The 19,413-nt window shown below is 36.8% G+C and overlaps 1 long non-coding RNA gene across 1 annotated transcript; it reads left to right on the top strand.

Annotated features, from left to right (window-relative positions):
- Positions 1 to 774: 774 nt before the first annotated feature.
- On the top strand, positions 775 to 18,791 carry LOC309797309. The gene is made up of 3 exons (XR_014292578.1): positions 775 to 934; positions 4,318 to 4,379; positions 18,742 to 18,791. It is a non-coding gene; the product is annotated as an uncharacterized lncRNA (long non-coding RNA).
- Positions 18,792 to 19,413: the final 622 nt, after the last annotated feature.

Genomic DNA, 19,413 nt, shown 5'->3' with positions numbered 1-19,413 from the left:
TTTGTGTGAAGATTGTTTTGAGCTGGGGGCAATTGAGTCCCTGCAGGTTCAAGAGAAACTACTGCCTTTCTCTTAACCAGAGAAAGGCAGAAGAATTTGAATTAGGAATTTTTCCCAGAAAAGATTTATTACCAGAGATAAATTTTATCTAAGTGGCCCCATCTATATGGCAGGGCAAACATCTAATTATCAAACTTCTGCTTTTCTTCTTACTGTCCTGTGAATAACCCTCCTATCCTTGGAAGCCCTGGGCCCCTATCCCATTCCTTAGCTCAGGATGGCATCTATACATCATTTTACCTTTTGGTCTTTGAACCTCTCATGTATGTGGGGTTCCCATATGTACAAAATTAAATTTCATTTTCTCCTTTTAATCTGTCTCATGTCAATTTAATTCTTAGACCAGCTGGAATAACCTAGAAGAATAAAGGAAAGTTTTCTGCTTCCCCAACAAATGAATAAAAGAAAATTCACATCATTAAACATTGTAAATACTACATAAATAAAAGTACCTATGTATTAAGTCACAAAAAGCCATTCCTCAAAATATTTTTTGTACAAATTTTGCTGTGCATGAATACAGCACAAAAATGTCTTACTACAAGTAATATAATTTCTTAAAATGTAATGATGGCGTATTGACTGCCCCGAGGATATTAGTAAAAAATGTTATTTCAGTTTAATTTGATCAAGACCAAGGAAGCAAGAAAAACATACCTTTACGTATACCATGGGATTTGCTTTTCTGTCTTATTTTGACAGTTGGAATATAGAATTACCACAACATGGTGCAGTTTGCCAGTGCTGCACAGCCCTGTGACTCTCAAGTTTGATTCTGGGGTCCAAGGCTTACTGATGAAAGTGAATGATCCTTTCTCTGATGATCCCCAGTACTACCAGGCGAAGCAGGACTGCCTTTTGATGGAGTATGAAGGTGAGAAATTTTCTATTTTGAATGCCAAAGCTGAGCGAAATAGAGAGCACATGTGATATATGGCAGTGCTCTCTTACAGTATCTGCTAATCCTCTCAGAGTTTCCAAATACCTCATGCTACTCGTCCCACGTATCTGAAAATGCAGTGACATGGAAAGGTGAGGTCAAAAACTGTGTGGCCTGGAACTGAGATTTTTGGAATGAACAGTCTATATCTGGTAGGTATTTAAGGAAATTATCTATGAAAGAGTATTAACAATTCATGTGAAAATGTTAGTTCAAGTAATAAATATAGGTAATTGATTTGTTTCAGGTATTTAATGGCATTTGTAAAGCATGCATCCTTAAGTTTAAATTGACAGTGTTCTCTAAGTTCTAGGAACTATAAAACTGTACCTTTAAAATACTTTTTGGTAGCTTTGTGATTCTTATATCTAAAAATGTAGCTATATATTTTGAGAAAGATTTTTCATCCAGATATTTTATGTTTTGGTAATTTATAGATTTCATTGAATAAGTTAGGGAAAATAAGGTAACCTTTTCATGGAATCATAGTGTATTGGAACTCTGCCTGTGAGGAGTCCAGAAGTCTGGCTACCTTAAACATACCTGTGTCTACATCTGAGGCCTCTTGACTCCAAATCCAGAACCTTCCAAGATATGCTATTGCCCTGTTTAAAAATTTTCATTTCTTCAACTACTAGAATTTAATGAGTAGAAATTCTTTCTCCAGAATCTCTCTTGAAACCATATTTACCACTTTGTTGTGGACATGAAAACCTGAACATACTCTTTCTTTATCCCAGACTTCTCACACCTGAATCTGAGCTTGTCTTTATACACAATCACTTTTATTTCTAACTTTCCAGTTTCTGTTATTCTCCAAGTTACCAGCTTTGAGATCCTGATGTCATCATTGACCTCTTCATTTTTTTGCCCCCACAAACAGTTATCGAATCCTGCTGATTGTTCTTTGGGGGTATCCCTTGAGTATGTCCCTTCATTGCCATCCTCAGCATGACTTCCTGAGGACTGTCTAGACTTACAGTATATGGTTTCTGATGGGTTTCTGCTCCCAGCGTCTCCCTGATCCTGCTTATCCCACACACAGTGACCTGGCTGGTGGTCCTAAAACACCACTTTATGTCACTACATTTTTTCAAGAAGATTAATAGCTCCGTTTTGCTTGCAAGGTTAAGCCCAAAATTGTTAGACTGCTGTCCAAGGCCTTTGATTGGCTGCTTTTCAAACTGTGTTCAATTACTGTTCTTCCAGAAACCTCTGCCTCAACCAAGCAGGTCTGCTCATTCTAACTTAAACGATTTGAACCTTTGAACACATAGAATTTCCCTTTCTTTCTGCCTACCCAAATCCTCCCTTTTCAACCTGACTAAAATGTTACCTCCTCTGTGAAGGCTTCTAAGATAATCCAGTTCTTGGTGATTACTCTATCTTTTGAACTCCTATAATATATCTATGTTGTGCCATTCATCAAAAAATTTATTATATACTGCTTCATGACATTTGCATAACCCCCAATTGAATTTCTTCTATTATTTTTGACTGCTGTTTCAATTCTTAGGTAATGTCTGCTTTCCTTATTATCTTTAAAACTCCTAAAAGGCAAAAACATGTCTTTTCTGTTCCCTGAGTGGATTTACTGTAAAGCTAATGAAACTTATGCTTCAGGGCCCCTTACTTGCATGGTTCCCTTCTAATGTCCTGTGTCTACTTTTGTTTTGATAATTTTGAATTTTTTTCAGACAGGGTCCTCCCACATTGTTAAGCTTCTGGCCCCATAAACCTTGGGTCCAACTCTGAATGGGAATGATAACTAACAATTAATATTCATTTTGTGCTTATGTTGAGGCACTGTTTTGCTGTAATATTTCTGTTTAGCTACAGATAGAAAGAACCCCCCTCCGCTGTGCCACTCAAACTCCAATATAATAAATTATATTAATTGCCCAAGTTGTAATGACAAAGAATACAGAAATCTGGCAGAAGCAAGCACACACAGAGCAGGAGAAGCTGCTGCTCTCTGAGCAGCTTCCTTTGGCCCCCAAAGTCTTGGTAATGGCACAGTCCTAGCAGGGCTCAGTCATGAAGGCTCTGAGAAGGTGAATAATTTATTATGCCATGGCCTTTTATGGTTGGAATTTATGTTATCGCTCAAGAAAATCTTCCACTAGCAATAATGTGTCCTTAATCAGAAATATTTGGAGACATTCTGAATTCTCTTCTCAAGTCTCATTTGGCACCAGAAGGTCATGTTGGATGTGGACGTAGAAGAATGGAGACATGCCAGTGCATGGGATGGCCCTGAGCAGAATCTCTGTCCCCCACTTGACCACATTCTGGCAAACACTTTATAAGTACTGTTCCATTTAATCCTCACTGCAATCCTGTGAGATAGGTATTTTTACTATCACCATTTTACAAATGAGGAAGCAGAGGCTCAGAGAAGGTCATTATCTTGCCTGTGATCACTCAGTGCATAAGTAATGGAGCTGGTACTCAAAAGGCCAAGTTGTCTGATTTTAGAACTGGAATTTTTAAAATTCCTTACTAGATTGATTACAGTAGATGAATTTGTTTGTATTATCTTTTTAAAAAATTCTTTTTGAAATTCTCTTTTTATTTATTTAATCCCTCAAGTCTGTTCATTGACATTAATTTTGAAAAATATGCTGAGGGGAAAAAAAAAGGTTCCAGTAAAAAATGTTTGGAAAACACTGCAAACTCTATTTGTCCCTTGGAGGGTCACTATGAATATTAGCATATTAGTAATTCCCAAATCCTTCAGAAAAGAAATCTGTTTCATATTATTAACCCAACATACATAAACATATTTTCTACTTTTCAGTAATACTAATAACAACAATGGCAACTAGAATTTACTGAGTACTTACTATGTGCCAGACACTATTCTAAAAACTTCATATATTAGTCCTATGACGTAGATACCATTTTTACCTGCATTTGACAGATTAGGAAACTGAAGCATAAAGCATTTGAGAAATTTGTCCAAGGTTACATAAGTGGCTTAGGCACAATTTGAAGTCAACTACTATTCTAAGGTGCCTCCCACATATAATACCTACTATCTGTAGAAATTCTGCGGAATTAATGTTTCAATGAAATCACTTCAGGAAACAATTACTTTGTATGGACAACATATAAATTAGCTTTTAATATTCACAAGGTCCCGAGAATGTTATATCGAGTTTTCTGAAATAGTTTGCAGTAATGTTGAATATAAAACTTTAATTTTATAAGATACTAGATTTCCATTCTTCAGAATGTGACTCTTTACAAATGTTTCCTTTCTTGACTCTTTGTGGATTAAATTTCTCAATATGATGATTGTTTTTTATTTGCAGTTATTGAATCATTTTTGTTCGAACAGCAAGACTAAACAGCACCTGGAGGTGGAACTCTGCCCGTAAGTTCTCTCTTTTTTAAAAAATAAATTTATTTTATTTATTTATTTTTGGCTATGTTGGGTCTCCATTGCTGTGCACAGGCTTTCTCTCACTGTGGCGAGTAGGGGCTACACTTCGTTGAGGTGCACGGGCTTCTCATTGCAGTGGCTTCTCTTGTTGCGGAGCACAGGCTCTAGGCATGCGGGCTTCAGTAGTTGTGGCATGCGGGCTTCAGTAGTTGTGGCACGCAGGCTCAGTAGTTGTGGCTCGCAGGCTCTAGAGCACAGGCTCAGTAGTTGTGGCGCACGGGCTTAGTTGCTCCATGGCATGTGGGATCTCCCCGGACCAGGGCTCAAACCCGTGTCCCCTGCATTGGCAGGCAGATTCTTAACCACTGCACCACCAGGGAAGCCCCGTAAGTTCTCTTTTAATAAACACGAGCTGCTCACTGCTTTAGGCTAACTTTCCAAATAGTTTTAAAAATCATTAAACTCATAAAGCAATTATACTCCAATAAAGATGTTAAAAAATCATTAAACTCTTATTCTATTTGGTTTGAAAAATATGCATGAGTCCCACCCATATTTATTATTGTAGACCTCATATGAAGTTAGAAACGTTAAAGTAGGTAGACTGTGCATTTCCACTAAAATACAGAATCACACAGGTGATTGAGAATATGATATTTCCTTAAGGCTGACTCACTTCCTGATTTAAATTCATCATGATTGGTGTTTTTTCATGAAACTAGTCCCACAGTTCTCAAAATTATAGAGAGCTTCTAGTGTAGTTAGGATACTTATGATTCTAGTTCAACTCCACTAAGTAAGTTCTATACACACATACACACACACACACACACACACCCCTTACATTTTATAGACTTTGTCTTTGAGTTAACAAGCAAAAAAGTTTAGAAGGTAATTTCCTAATGTGATGAGTTCTGAGTTCCAAAGCATTTGTTTTAAGCTTGAAACTTTAAAAATTTAAAGCCATCTATTTAACTCCATCCAGGGCTTCGCCCATTTCTACACAAAGTCCAGACAAGGGTGTATGGATTCTTCTGACCCGTACTGTGCTGGACAAACAATATTGATATCTGTAAAGATGCTCAGTCAAGGATTATGGTTTAGAGACAAACTGCATGGCTATAGCTTTAAAGAAATAAATAATTCTTTAGGTAGTCATTTTGGATTGTTAAATACAATTTTACTACACTTAAAAAGCACTTACCACATTCAGTCTATTTGAATCCCTTCACATTTTGCCTGGTGAAAATGCTATATTGGACTTTCCTCTGTGGCAGCCAGTCATCTAAGTATGTACTTCACCTCCTCAAATTAACCTCATCCACAGATTTCTCTCTCTTTCTTTTGGTAAAAGTTGTTCCTTAAAGTGCTTATTCATTTCTGTCCTCTTATCACAAAGCTTGTTTTATGATTTTCTTAGATGTAACAAGTTAGCAAATTCAGTTAGGTGTAGCTGAGTCACTGAACCTATACTTTTTTTAAAAAAATCACATATTTTGTGTACTTTTCTCCTTTGATGATAAAAGGAAATCATATACATTGTGAAACACTTAGGAAATAATAAAAGGCACATATACAAATAAAAATCAAGTAATATTACTACCCAGATGAAATCACTATTCACCTTTGAGTATATAACCAGGCATCTAAATAGCTGAATATGATGAGCAGATTGGTCTTTTTTGTTTGTTTGTTTGTTTGGTTTGGTTTGGTTTTTCCATTTTTTTACTTACAGTGTGTTTTTACAATTTTGAATTTAACTGCTTACACAGAGTGCTTCTCATAGTTACAGTGCATGCCTGCTTCTCTGCATATTTGAGCATGAGATCTCTAGAATCACAGTGCAAAAAATTTTTTTGAACATATTGTCATAGAAAACACGCAGAAGCAATCAGCATTAGGTTCTTTCTGTCTCAAGTCCCAAGCTCCCAGTCAGATAATTTGCTTTCCATTGCATTCCTTTCCCTTAGAGGAAAAAGGGTAAGTGGCAGAGGGAACCACCATGCTATTCTGGGCTTTGGCATTACTAACATTGCTAAAATGCTTCATCAATTTGGATGTGTACACCTGAACTTTTGTGCATCTATTGGGCAGTTCTGATCCTCATTTTTTTTCTTTGAAGCAAAGTGTGAGATGATAAAATAAGCCAATCAAAGAGGTGTTTTAAAGCACTGTATTATTTTTGCCAAGTCATGCTGGTGAAACCTGAGATCTGCTAATTGAGCATCAGTTGTTTTAGATAACAACAGCAGCAATAATGACCAACAATGCTTACATTAGTTTACACAATGCTTACATTGTGTCAAATGCTATTCTAAGCACTTTTCACATGTTAAATCCTTTAGCCATACCATAATACATTTTACAGGTGAGGAAACATATATGTTGAATAACTTAACCAAGGCTTCACAGCTAGTAAGTAACAGAGTCTAACTTTGAATTCAAGAAGTCTGGTTTTTAAAGTCCATGCTCTTTAATCCCTGTGCTGCTTCTGTTGATAACTTAATAACTATATTAACTTAAGTTGCTAAGATAATTTCTTCAAAATGAATCAGTTATTTTCTTCATTCTTATTAATTGTGTGGACATTCACATCTCGAGGAGAATAGTTTCAATGAGTAAAACCCAAATATTTTGTAGTTTTAATCATATAAAGGCATAAAACATTAAAAATAGAAAACAAAAGTTGAAAACAAGTAAAAAATCTTGAGTATTTATAAGACTTTAAATATTTTGATTTATAAATTTATACTGTGCCTCTAGATATTCTGTGACTAAGTAAATTGAAAGTCTCCTGTATTCATCAGAATTCTTTTATTTATAAGTGAAAGAAATACAACTCAAGGAAATTTGATCAGAAAGAAAGAATTGTTGGCTCAGATACTTCAGAAGATCAGAGGTGAACTAGCTGGCCTACTTCAGTTTGCCTCAATCCAAAGATTAGAGGTGATGTCAACAAGTATTTCCCTCTTGCTCTTTTCTCTTCTTACACCTCCATTTCCTACCCCTCCCCCCCATTCACCTCTAAATCCTTTCCACATCTATGTGTATCTGTGTTGTTCTTTCCTCCTATAGAGAGGGGCTTCCTTTATGAGGTGGTGGTGAGGGAGGTGACTCAGGCAATTGGAAATTTACAACAGTCCTAACTTAGCCACCTTAAAGGAAGCAGATTTCTTCTTCCTGCTTCAGTATGTAAGGAGGCTGTGACACTGTCATTGCCAGCCCTGCCAGAACCACATAGTTTGAAGGGTGAGGAGCAGTACTTCAAAGGCAATGAGGGTTCTGAGAAAAAGGGAGAAGGAAAATCTGGCAGAGAGAAGTGTTTGGTGTCCATTTTATTTTCACATCTCCAGCACAGTCATTGTATAGTTCTTAAATATAAATCCTATGGGTTATTCAAATTCTTCACGTTTTCTTTCTTTTGTTCCACCTGGAACCCTACCTTTTGGCAAATTTTCTGGAGGACTGAATGGAAAAACAAATGTGCATAAGCTATTTTGCCATATATCAGGAACTACTAAAGTATGTTGTTGGTAGATAAGATTGAAATCATTAGCATTTTAATTTCTTCTGTTAAAAGAATTTGTCTTGTGTAGTCCTGAGAGTAATAAGAATATCAAGAATTTATCATTTGGGGTTTTCAAGTTCTTATGTGTTAAGGCTTCTCTGAATGTCTTAATGGTATGCTTCATTAGCTCAACCTCATTTATTGCCACTTTGAAGATTTTATTATTTAGATTATATAAAGGTAGGCATTTTACTGTAAGTAGTTATTGCCTATATTGTCTTTCTAAGGCAGGATCTTGGAAGGAACTAGATTATCTTGATATGTTAGAAGTCCTGCTTCGTTTAATCTTAATAGAGCATTCGTCCATGTGGTTTATAATTCTTGAAATGAATGCCTGTAATAAAGAAAATTAAATTACTTTAATGTAAAAATATGTCGTGAATACTGATTTATTTATTTAAAATACTTTTTTTTAGTACTTACTATGTACCAGGCATTGTTTTAGGCACTGGAGATACAGTAATGAAAAAAAACTGGCAAACAGTCCTTTCCTCATGGAACATTTATTCAGTGAATTATAGTACATAGGTTATAATATGAATGGTTGTATTATTGACATCATTTTTTTTTTTTTTTTTTTTTTGCGGTATGTGGGCCTTTCACTGTTGTGGCCTCTCCCATTGTGGAGCACAGGCTCCGGATGCGCAGGCTCAATGGCCATGGCTCACGGGCCCAGCTGCTCCGCAGCATGTGGGATCTTCCCGGACTGGGGCATGAACCCGTGTCCCCTGCATTGGCAGGCGGACTCTCAACCACTGCGCCACCAGGGAAGCCCTTGACATCATTTTATAGATACTATGTGATTGACTTATAAATAACATTTATTGGGGACTTACAGTATGCCAGGCTATGCTAAGCATATTGTACATATTACCTTATTGTCTTCACCTGGGAAGGAAGTATTATTATTTTGTTCATTTTACAGGTGAGGTATAAAAAACTGAGGTACACTAAGTATCAGAGCAGGGATTCAAACACAGACTCATCTGACCTGGAAGCCTGCAATCTTAACCACCATGCTGCATTGCTTCCAGTGCCCAGAGCATTGGCAGCAACACAGTGGGGCTAATAAACGATCATTGCATAGAAGTATTTCTGAGCCATACTTATAATAATGGCATTGTGTTAGGCACTAGAGACAGTAGAAGGATGAGTGTGAAAAAGTCCTTTACCTTATATGCTTTAATTAAACTTATTAATAACTTGGAGGGAACTGTTAACTAAGATGTCTGTGAAGTGACAGAATCTGTAAAGTGCAGATATAAATATAAGTATGGCAAATGTCAACAGATGTCATGTTATAAATTAGGATAGTAAATTATCCCATGATTATAACATGAATCAATCAAATCATCTAAAACTACTCTAAATGATGAGTAAGAGGAATCTTCAATTCCAATAGATTAATCTCACAACCATGGGACATAATTTTTTCTATACTCTGAATCTAGAGCTTGCCCTCTAGATTTTCAAATATATTTGTTTGAAAGATTTTGTGGTTATTTCTTTGTTTTTTAAAAAGGGTAAGGATATGTGAAATTTGGTATTGTATAAAAATGATAATTAAAGAAAAAATTTTCTAGGTACTCAGTGTATTTCCCAGTAATCTATTCCTTGGTTCTAAAAGTTGCCTTTTCCTTACCCCTTCCTTTCCTTTGCCTCATTCTGTCTGGCTCTTTTTTCCTGCCTCCTACTTTCTCTCCCTTGTCCCAACTTTTCTTTTCCTATCTGGCTTAGAATTGTAGAATACTAGGACTGGAAGAACCATTAAGGTCCATATATTCCAAAGTTTTATTCAGTTTAGAAATTGCTCCTTCCGTCTTGTTGTTGGAGCAAAGGTTGTTACCCAACCTTTGATGGAAAAGAAGATATAGTGTTGGAAGGGCAGTAACCTCTAAAGAATGCCATTGTTTGAAAGTAATTTTCCATATTTAATTGAAACTCACTTCTATATACTTCCTAGATGCTGTTCCGAGTTTTGCCTTTTAGATGAACAAAAACAAGTTTATTTCTCATCTATGTGATAAGTTGGGCAAAAACCTAATCACAGGGCCACATCCAGCTGCAAGGGAGGCTAGGAAATGTCACCTCTAGCCAGGCAGTCACAGGCCCGCTAAACCCAGTACTACCTATTATTAAAAGGTAGCAAGAGAGACTAGATATGGATGGACAATTAGCAGTAATACTGCATGTATAAAACAGGAAAACAAGTGAAACATAAACATCATGTTCTGTGTTCTGTGATGGTCATTCAGGTACAGCCACAAGAAGAGACCCAGGAGAAGCTCAGAAAAACAAAGTTTATTATACTTATAGGCCCTGGAAACAGAAGGCATGGCATAACATGAAGAGCAACATGAGAAAACACTAGCATGGGTCAGGAGCCAGAAGGGGCAGAGGTGAGGGGGGCATGTAGGCTTGGATTTTCTGAGAGAAAGGCAAGGCAGGGCATTGTAAATAGATCAGGTTTGGCTTCTTTGAAAAATTTTAGCAGGCTGTAAGCTCTAAGGTGGTCCTTAGTTACCTGCTACCTGGCCCTGGGATGATTAAATCAGAGAAATACTGCCTCCTGGGTGGTATGACCAGATAAAGGAGGCATGGCTCTCAATTGCTTAGTTTACATATCAAAAGCATGCTGGGAACACGATGAGGTATTACCCCATACCTATTAGAATGGCTGTTATCAAAAAGACTAGTAATAATGAATGTTGACAAAGATGTGGAGAAAAGGGAAGCCTTGCATACTGTTGGTGGGAATGTAAATTGGTACAGCTACTATGGAAAACAGTATGGAGGTTCCTCAAAAAATTAAAAACAGAACTACTATATGACCCAGCAATTCCACTTCTGGGTATTTATCTGAAGAAAATGAAAACACTAATTTGAAAAAAATATATGCACATGCATGTATGTATATATCCCCATGTTCATTGTAGCATTATTTATAGAGCCAAGACATGGAAACAATCTAAGTGTCCATTGATGGATGAAAGAAGATGTGATATATATCTACAATGGAATATTATTTAGCCATGAAAAAGAGTGAAATCTTGCCACTTGTGACAAGATGGATGGACCTCAAGGACATTATACTAAGTGACATAAGTCAGGCAGAGTAAGACAAGTACCTAATGATCTCTTTTATATGTGGAATCTAAAATTATCTACCTATCTATCTATCTATATTGATAGAAAGATGGAGAGGGAGATAGATAATCTAAGCTTATGATACAGAAAACAGATTGGTTCCCCAGAGGTTGGGGGGGTGGGGTAGATGGAAAAGGGAGAAATGGATGAACTGGGGGTTTTTTGTTTTTAGTTTAAATAAATTGAATATTTTAAATATTAAAAAAAGAAAAAAATTAAATTAAGATACACTTTTGTAATTTTTTTCTAAAAAGTGTGAATTCATATGCCTTAGATGTTTCTTAGAGTGTCAATGAAGTGATGGAAAAATGTAGAAAACATTCAATTTTTTTTCAAAAAATATGTTCTTTATTATTTTTACCAGTCACTATAAATGATATTTAAAAAATACAAATAGTACACTTCACTATAAGAACTTAAAAATGTAGGTCAAATAGTGCTAAATTGAGTGTCATTATTTCGTCCATTATTACAAGTGAACAAGTATGGTAAATAATAAAATTTAAAGAAATTAAGTATTAAAATTCTTCAATTTAATTTGCTTATGTTACAACTTTGAACACTACTAATTTAATTTTAATTTCTAATTTTAAAGACATCATTATTGGGAACCTGAATTATTAAGAAATACTTCTAAGATGTTCATTCCTTAACATTTTTGATGAGGAAGTTTAGTTTTTGACCTTGTAAATATGACATTTAGCAAGTATGTACTTAATTCGTACTTTGGTTGAAATACACACATCTCTTATGTGAAAGGCAGTAAATCAACTGAGGCTGGAGTGATGCTGATACTTTGCCAACTCTGTTTTGTGAACAGAATATTTTAGTATACTGTGAACAGTGTGTTAAACATTATTAACATGAGTCTAAATAACTGGTCCTGAAATTAATGTTCTTTTATCTGACAACTTCTCCTATTAATAGAAATAGAGCTGAGAGGAGTTTTAAGTCAAGATGACAGAGTAGAAGGACATGGGCTCACTTCCTCTTGCGAGAGCACCAGAATCACAACTAACTGCTGAACAATCATTGACAGGAAGACTGAACTCACCAGAAAATATACCCCACATCCAAAGAAAAAGGAGAAGCTGCAATGAGACAGGAGGAGGGGTGCAATCACAATAAAATAAATCCCATAACTGCTGGGTGGGTGACTCACAGACTGGAGAACAGTTATACCACAGAAGTCCACCAACTGGAGTGAAGGTTCTGAGCCCCATGTCAGGCTTCCTAACCTGGGGGTCCGGCAATGGGAGGAGGAATTTCCAGAGAATCAGACTTTGAAGGCTAGCAGGGTTTGATAGCAGGACTTCGACAGGTCTGTGGGAAACAGAGACTCCACTCTTGGAGGGCACACAAAGTAGTATGCACATTGGGACCCAGGGGAAGGAAGAGTGACCCCAGGGGAGACTGAACCAGACCTACCTGCTAGTGTTGGAGGGTTTCCTGCAGAGGTCGGAGGAGCTGTGCCTCACCATGGGGACAAGGACACTGGCAGCAGAAGTTCTGGGAAGTGCTCCTTGGTGTGAGCCCTCCCAGAGTCCACCATTAGCTCCACCAAAGGGCCTGTAGGCTCCAGTGCTGGGACACCTCAGGCCAAACAACCAACAGGGAGGGAACTCAGCCCCATGCATCAGCAGACAAGTGGATTAAAGTTTAACTGAGCTCTGCCCACCAGAGCAACATCCAGCTCTACCTACCACCAGTCCCTCCCATCAGGAAGCTTGCACAGCCCTCTTAGATAGCCTCATCCACCAGAGGGCAGACAGCAGAAGCAAGAAGAACTACAATCCTACAGCCTGTGGAATGAAAACTACATTCAGAGAAAGACAAAATGAAAGGACAGAGGGCTATGTACCAAATGAAGGATCAAGATAAAACCCCAGAAAAACAACTAAATGAAGTGGAGATAGGCAACCTTCCAGAAAAATAATTCATCATAATGATAGTGAAGATGATCCAGAACCTTGGAAAATAATGGAGGCAAAGATCTAGAAAATGCAAGAAATGTTTAACAAAGACCTAGAAAAATTAAAGAACAAACAAACAGAGATGAACAATACAATAACTGAAATGAAAAATACACTAGAAGGAATCAATACCAGAATAACTGAGGCAGAAGAATGGATAAGTGACCTGGAAGACAGAATGGTGGAATTTATGCCACAGAACAGAATAAAGAAAAACGAATACAAAGAAATGACAGCTGAAGAGACCTCTGTGACAACATTAAATGCACCAACATTTGCATTATACGGGTCCCAGAAGGAGAAGAGAGAGAGAAAGGACCCGAAAAAATATTTGAAGAGCTTATAGTCAAAAACTTCCCCAACATAGGAAAGGAAAGAGCCACCCAAGTCCAGGAAGTGCAGAGTCTCAGGCACGATAATCCCAAGGAGAAACAATCCAAGACACATAGTAATCAAACTGACAAAAATTAAAGACACACAAAAAAAACAATTATTAAAAGTAACAAGGGAAAAATGACAAATAATATACAAGGGAACTCCCATAAGGTTAACAGTTGATTTCTCAGCAGAAACTCTAAAAGCCAGAAGGGAGTGGCATGGTATATTTAAAGTGATGAAAGGGAAGAACCTACAACCAAGATTACTGTAACTAGCAAGGATCTCTCTAGATTTCATGGAGAAATCAAAAGCTTTACAGACAAGCAAAAGCTAAGAGAATTCAGCACCACCAAACCAGCTCTACAACAAATGCTAAAGGAACTTCTCTAAATGGGAAACACAAGAGAAGAAAAGGACTTACAAAAACAAACCCCAAACAATTAAGAAAATGGTAATAGGAATATACATATTGATAATTACCTTAAATGTGAATGGGTTAAATGCTCTAACCAAAAGATACAGGCTCACTGAATGGATACAAAAACAAGACCTATATATATATATATATATATATATATATATATATATATATATATATATATATATATATATATGCTGTCTACAAGAGACCCACTTCAGACCTAGGGACACATACAGGCTGAAAGTGAGGGGGTGGAAAAAGATATTCCATGCAAATGGAAATCAAAGCTGGAGTAGCAATTCTCATATCAGACAAAATAGACTTTAAAATAAAGAATGTTACAAGAGACAAGGAAGGACACTACATAATGATCAAGGGATCAATCCAAGAAGAAGATATAACAATTATAAATATATATGCACCCAACATAGGAGCACCTCAATACAATAAGCAAATGCTAACAGCTATAAAAGAGGAAATCGACAGTAACACAATAACAGTGGGGGAATTTAACACCTCACTTACACCAATGGACAGATCATCCAGACAGAAAATTAATAAGGAAACACAAGCTTTAAATGACACAATAGACCAGATAGATTTAATTGGTATTTGTAGGACATTCCATCCAAAAACAGCAGATTACACTTTCTTCTCAAGTGCACACAGAACATTCTTCAGGATAGATCACATCTTGGGTCACAAATCAATTCTCAGTAAATTTAAGAAAATTGAAATCATATCAAGCATCTTTTCCAACCACAACACTATGAGATTAGAAATAAATTACAGGGAAAAAAACTTTAAAAACACAAACACATGGAGGCTAAACAATATGCTACTAAATAACCAAGAGATCACTGAAGAAATGAAAGAGGAAAACAAAAAAATACCTAGAGACAAATGACAATGAAAACAAGACAATCCAAGAGCTATGGGATGCAGCAAAAGCAGTTCTAAGAGGGAAGTTAATAGCAATACAATGCTACATCAAGAAACAAGAAAAATCTCAAATAAACAATTTAACCTTACACCTAAAGGAACTACAAAAAGAACAAACAAATCCCAAAGTTAGTAGAAGGAAAGATATCATAAAGATCAGAGCAGAAATAAATGAAATAGAAGCAAAGAAAACAATAGCAAAGGTCAATAAAACTAAAAGCTGGTTCTTTGAGAAGATAAACAAAATGGATAAACCTTTAGCCAGACTCATCAAGAAAAAGAGAGAAAGGACTCAACTCAATAAGACTAGAAATGAAAAAGGAGAAGTTACAACGGACACCACAGAAATACAAAGCATCATAAGACTACTACGAGCAACTCTATGCCAATAAAATGGACAACCTGGAAGAAATGGACAAATTCTTAGTAAGGTATCACCTTCCAAGACTGAACGAGGAAAAAAGATAAAATATGAACAGACCAATCACAAGTAATGAAATTGAAACTGTGATTAAAAATCTTCCCAAAAACAAAAGTCCAGGACCAGATGGCCTCACCAGTGAATTATATCAAACATGTAGAGAAGAGCTAACACCAATCTTTCTCAAACTCTTCCAAAAAACTGCAGAGGAAGGAACACTCCCAAACTCACTCCACGAGGCCACCATCACCATGATACCAAAACCAGAGAAAGATACTTCAAAAAAAAATTATAGACCAATATCACTGATGAATATAGATGCAAAAATCCTCAACAAAATACTAGCAAACAGAATCCAACAACACATTAAAAGGATCATACACCATGATCAAGTGGGGTTTATCCCAGGGATGCAAGGATTCTTCAATATATGCAAATCAATCAATGTGATACACCATATTAGCAAATGTAAGAATAAAAACCATATGATCATCTCAATAGATGCAGAAAAAGCTTCTGACAAAATTTAACACCCATTTATGATAAAAACTCTCCAGCAAGTGGGCATTGAGGGAACCCACCTCAACATAATAAAGGCCATATACAACAAACCCACAGGAAACATCATTCTCAATGGTGAAAAACTGCAAGCATTTCCTCTAAGATCAGGAACAAAACACGGATGTCCACTCTCACCACTATGGTTCAACATCGTTTTGGAAGTCCTAGCCCTGTCAATCGGAGAAGAAAAAGAAATAAAAGGAATACAAATTTGAAAAGAAGAAGTAAAACTGTCACTCTTTGCAGATGACGTGATACTATACACAGAGAATCCTAAAGATGCCACCAGAAAACTACTAGAGCTAATCAATGAATTTGGTAAAGTTGCAGGATACAAAATTAATGCACCGAAATCTCTTGCATTCCTATACACTAACAACAAATGATCAGAAAGAGAAATTAAGGAAACACTCCCATTCACCACTGCAACAAAAAGAATAAAATACCTGAGAATAAACCTACCTAACGAGGTAAAAGACCTATACTCAGAAAACTATAAGACACTGATGAAAGAGATAAAAGATGACACAAACAGATGGAGAAATATACCATGTTCTTGTATTGGAAGAATCAATATTGTGAAAATGACTCTATTACACAAAGAAATCTATAGATTCAGTGCAATCCCTATCAAATTACTAATGGCATTTTTTATAGAACTAGAACAAGAAATCCTAAAATTTGTATGGAGACACAAAAAAACCCGAATAGCCAAAGCAATCTTGCGGGAGAAAAACAGAGCTGGAGGACTCAGACTCTCTGACTTCAGACATACTACAAAGCTACAGTAATCAAGACAATATGGTACTGGCACAAGAAAAGAAATATAGATCAGCGGAACAGGATAGAAAGCCCAGAGATAAACCCACACAACTATGGTCAACTAATCTATGACAAAGGAGGCAAGGATATACAATGGAAATTAGACAGTCTCTTCAGTGAATGGTGCAGGGATGACTGGACAGCTACATGTAAAAGAATGAAATTAGAACACTCCCTAACACCATACACAAAATTAAACTCAAAATGGATTAAAGACCTAAATATAAGACTGGATACTCTAAAACTCTTTGAGGAAAATATAGGAAGAACACTCTTTTACATAAATCACAGCAAGATCTTTTTTGACCCACCTCCTAGAGTCATGGAAATAAAAACAAAAATAAACAAATGGGACCTAATGAAACTTGAAAGCTTTTGCACAGCAAAGGAAACTATAAACAAGATGAAAAGACAACCCTCAGAATGGGAGAAAATAGTTGGAAATGAAGCAGCTGACAAAGAATTAATCGCCAAAATATATAAACAGCTCATGCAGCTCAATATTAAAAACAAATAACCCAATGAAGAAATGGGCAGAAAACCTAAATAGACATTTCTCCAAAGAAGACATACAGATGGCCAAGAAGCACATGAAAAGCTGCTCAACATCACTAGTTATTAGAGAAATGCAAATGAAAACTACAATGAGGCATCACCTCACACCAGTTAGAATGGGCATCATCAGAACATCTACAAACAACAAATGCTGGAGAGGATGTGGAGAAAAGGGAACCCTCTTGCACTGTTGGTGGGAATGTTAATTGATACAGCCAGTATGGAGGTTCCTTAAAAAACTAAAAATAGAACTACCATATGACCCAGCAATCCCACTCTTGAGCATGTACCCAGAGAAAGCCATAATCCAAAAAGAGATATGGGGCTTCTCTGGTGGAGAAGTAGTTGAGAGTCCACCTGCCGATGCAGGGGACACCAGTTCGTGCCCCAGTCTGGGAAGATCCCACATACTGCGGAGCGGCTGGGCCCATGAGCCATGGCCACTGAGCCTGCACGTCTGGAGCCTGTGCTCCACAACGGGAGAGGCCACAACAGTGAGAGGCCCATGTACCGCAAAAAAAAAAAAAAGACACATGCACCCCAATGTTCATTGCAGCACTATTTACAATAGCCAGGTCATGGAAACAAGCTAAATGACCATCAACAGACAAATGGATAAAGATGTGCTACATATATACAATGGAATATTACTCAGCCATAAAAAGAATGAAATTGGGTCATTTGTAGATACGTGGATGGACCTAGAGACTGTCATACAGAGCGAGGTAAGTCAGAAAGAGAAGAACAAATATCGTATATTAACGCATATATGTGGAATCTAGAAAAATGGTACAGATGAACCAGTTTGCAAGGCAGAAATAGAGACACAAATGTAGAGAACAAACGTATGGATACCAACAGGGGAAAGCAGGGGTGGCGGGGAGGTGCTGCTGGGATGAATTAGGAGGTTGAGATTGTCATATATACACTAATTTGTATAAAATTGATAACTAATAAGAACCTGCTGTATAAAAAATAAAATTAAATTATAAAAATAGAAATAGAGCTGAAAATTTAGATGAAATTTAGAGTTATGGACAATGTTTAGCACACCTTTAATTGTAGGTTTTTTAAAAGTTGAAGAACTTTATATAACCTACACAAATGGAAAAAGACAAACCTCCTCCTTTAAACTGTGTAAATTGTAAGTGTTCTTCGTCCCACTGTCACTCATTCTTCGCTTCAGTCTGTTAAGTAGCCTGCAGCTTTTCTGAGAACGAGCTACTGGAAAATCACAAAAAAGATTACATAAAAATTAAAATTGGGGCTTCCCTGGTGGCGCAGTGGTTGAGAGTCCGCCTGCCGATGCAGGGGACACGAGTTCGTGTCCCGGTCCGGGAAGATCCCACATGCCACAGAGCAGCCGGGCCCGTGAGCCATGGCCACTGAGCCTGCGTGTCTGGAGCCTGTGCTCCGCAACGGGAGAGGCCACAACAGTGAGAGCCTGGTGTACCGCAAAAAAAAAAAAATTAAAATTAAAATTGGATGACATTTTAATTTGAAAATGCCCAAACTATCTGCCTAATTTCAACTCTATCATTATGATTCTCTTTTTGTTCACTTAGGCACGGACAGCCCCTGGTCCTACTGCTCTCCAACAGGGATTCATTTACAGTGAGTACTACAAATCTTTACTCAATCAAATCAACCCTTTTTTTTACAGTGACCATATTTTAAAATGCAGGTTGACATGATTTTGGACATTTGAATATTTATATACTTGTTTAACCTTTATTTTTCTTCTCAAAGTTCAAGGAAAAGGAAGCAAATAAAAGGGTTCAAGGGCTTGAGTAGGGCTGAAGTGCCTGAGGCTAATATATATACATTTGATGTATCACCGGTGTGGCTGGTTTATGGGCGGATTATTAATATTGCTTGTTGTTTTATGTGTGCTCTTGCACATTGGATTTAATAATGATGATTACAATTCTGGGATTAAAGTTTCTCCTCAGTTCTCTAAAAAGGAGCAGAAGAGAATACTGTGTATTTAGTTGGAAAATCTTAAAAAAACCAAGGACACTTTCAACAATGAGGAAGGATAAATTTTTTTAAGTGAAAGAACTTCAAAATAACTGAAAAGTACAGAAAATAATGACACCCACCACTGAGATTTAAATTCCCCACCTAGATTTAACAGATATTAAAAAATAAATCCTTATAGACACAGCCAATAACTATTTCTTATCCCTTATGCTTCCTTCTCTTGTCTCCTCTTCCCACCTTTTCCAGTTTTTTCA

This window comes from Mesoplodon mirus (genome assembly GCF_964341445.2).
Source record: "Mesoplodon mirus genome assembly, chromosome: 2".
Lineage (NCBI taxonomy): Eukaryota > Metazoa > Chordata > Mammalia > Artiodactyla > Ziphiidae > Mesoplodon > Mesoplodon mirus.
This window is presented reverse-complemented; position numbering and strand designations above follow the sequence as displayed.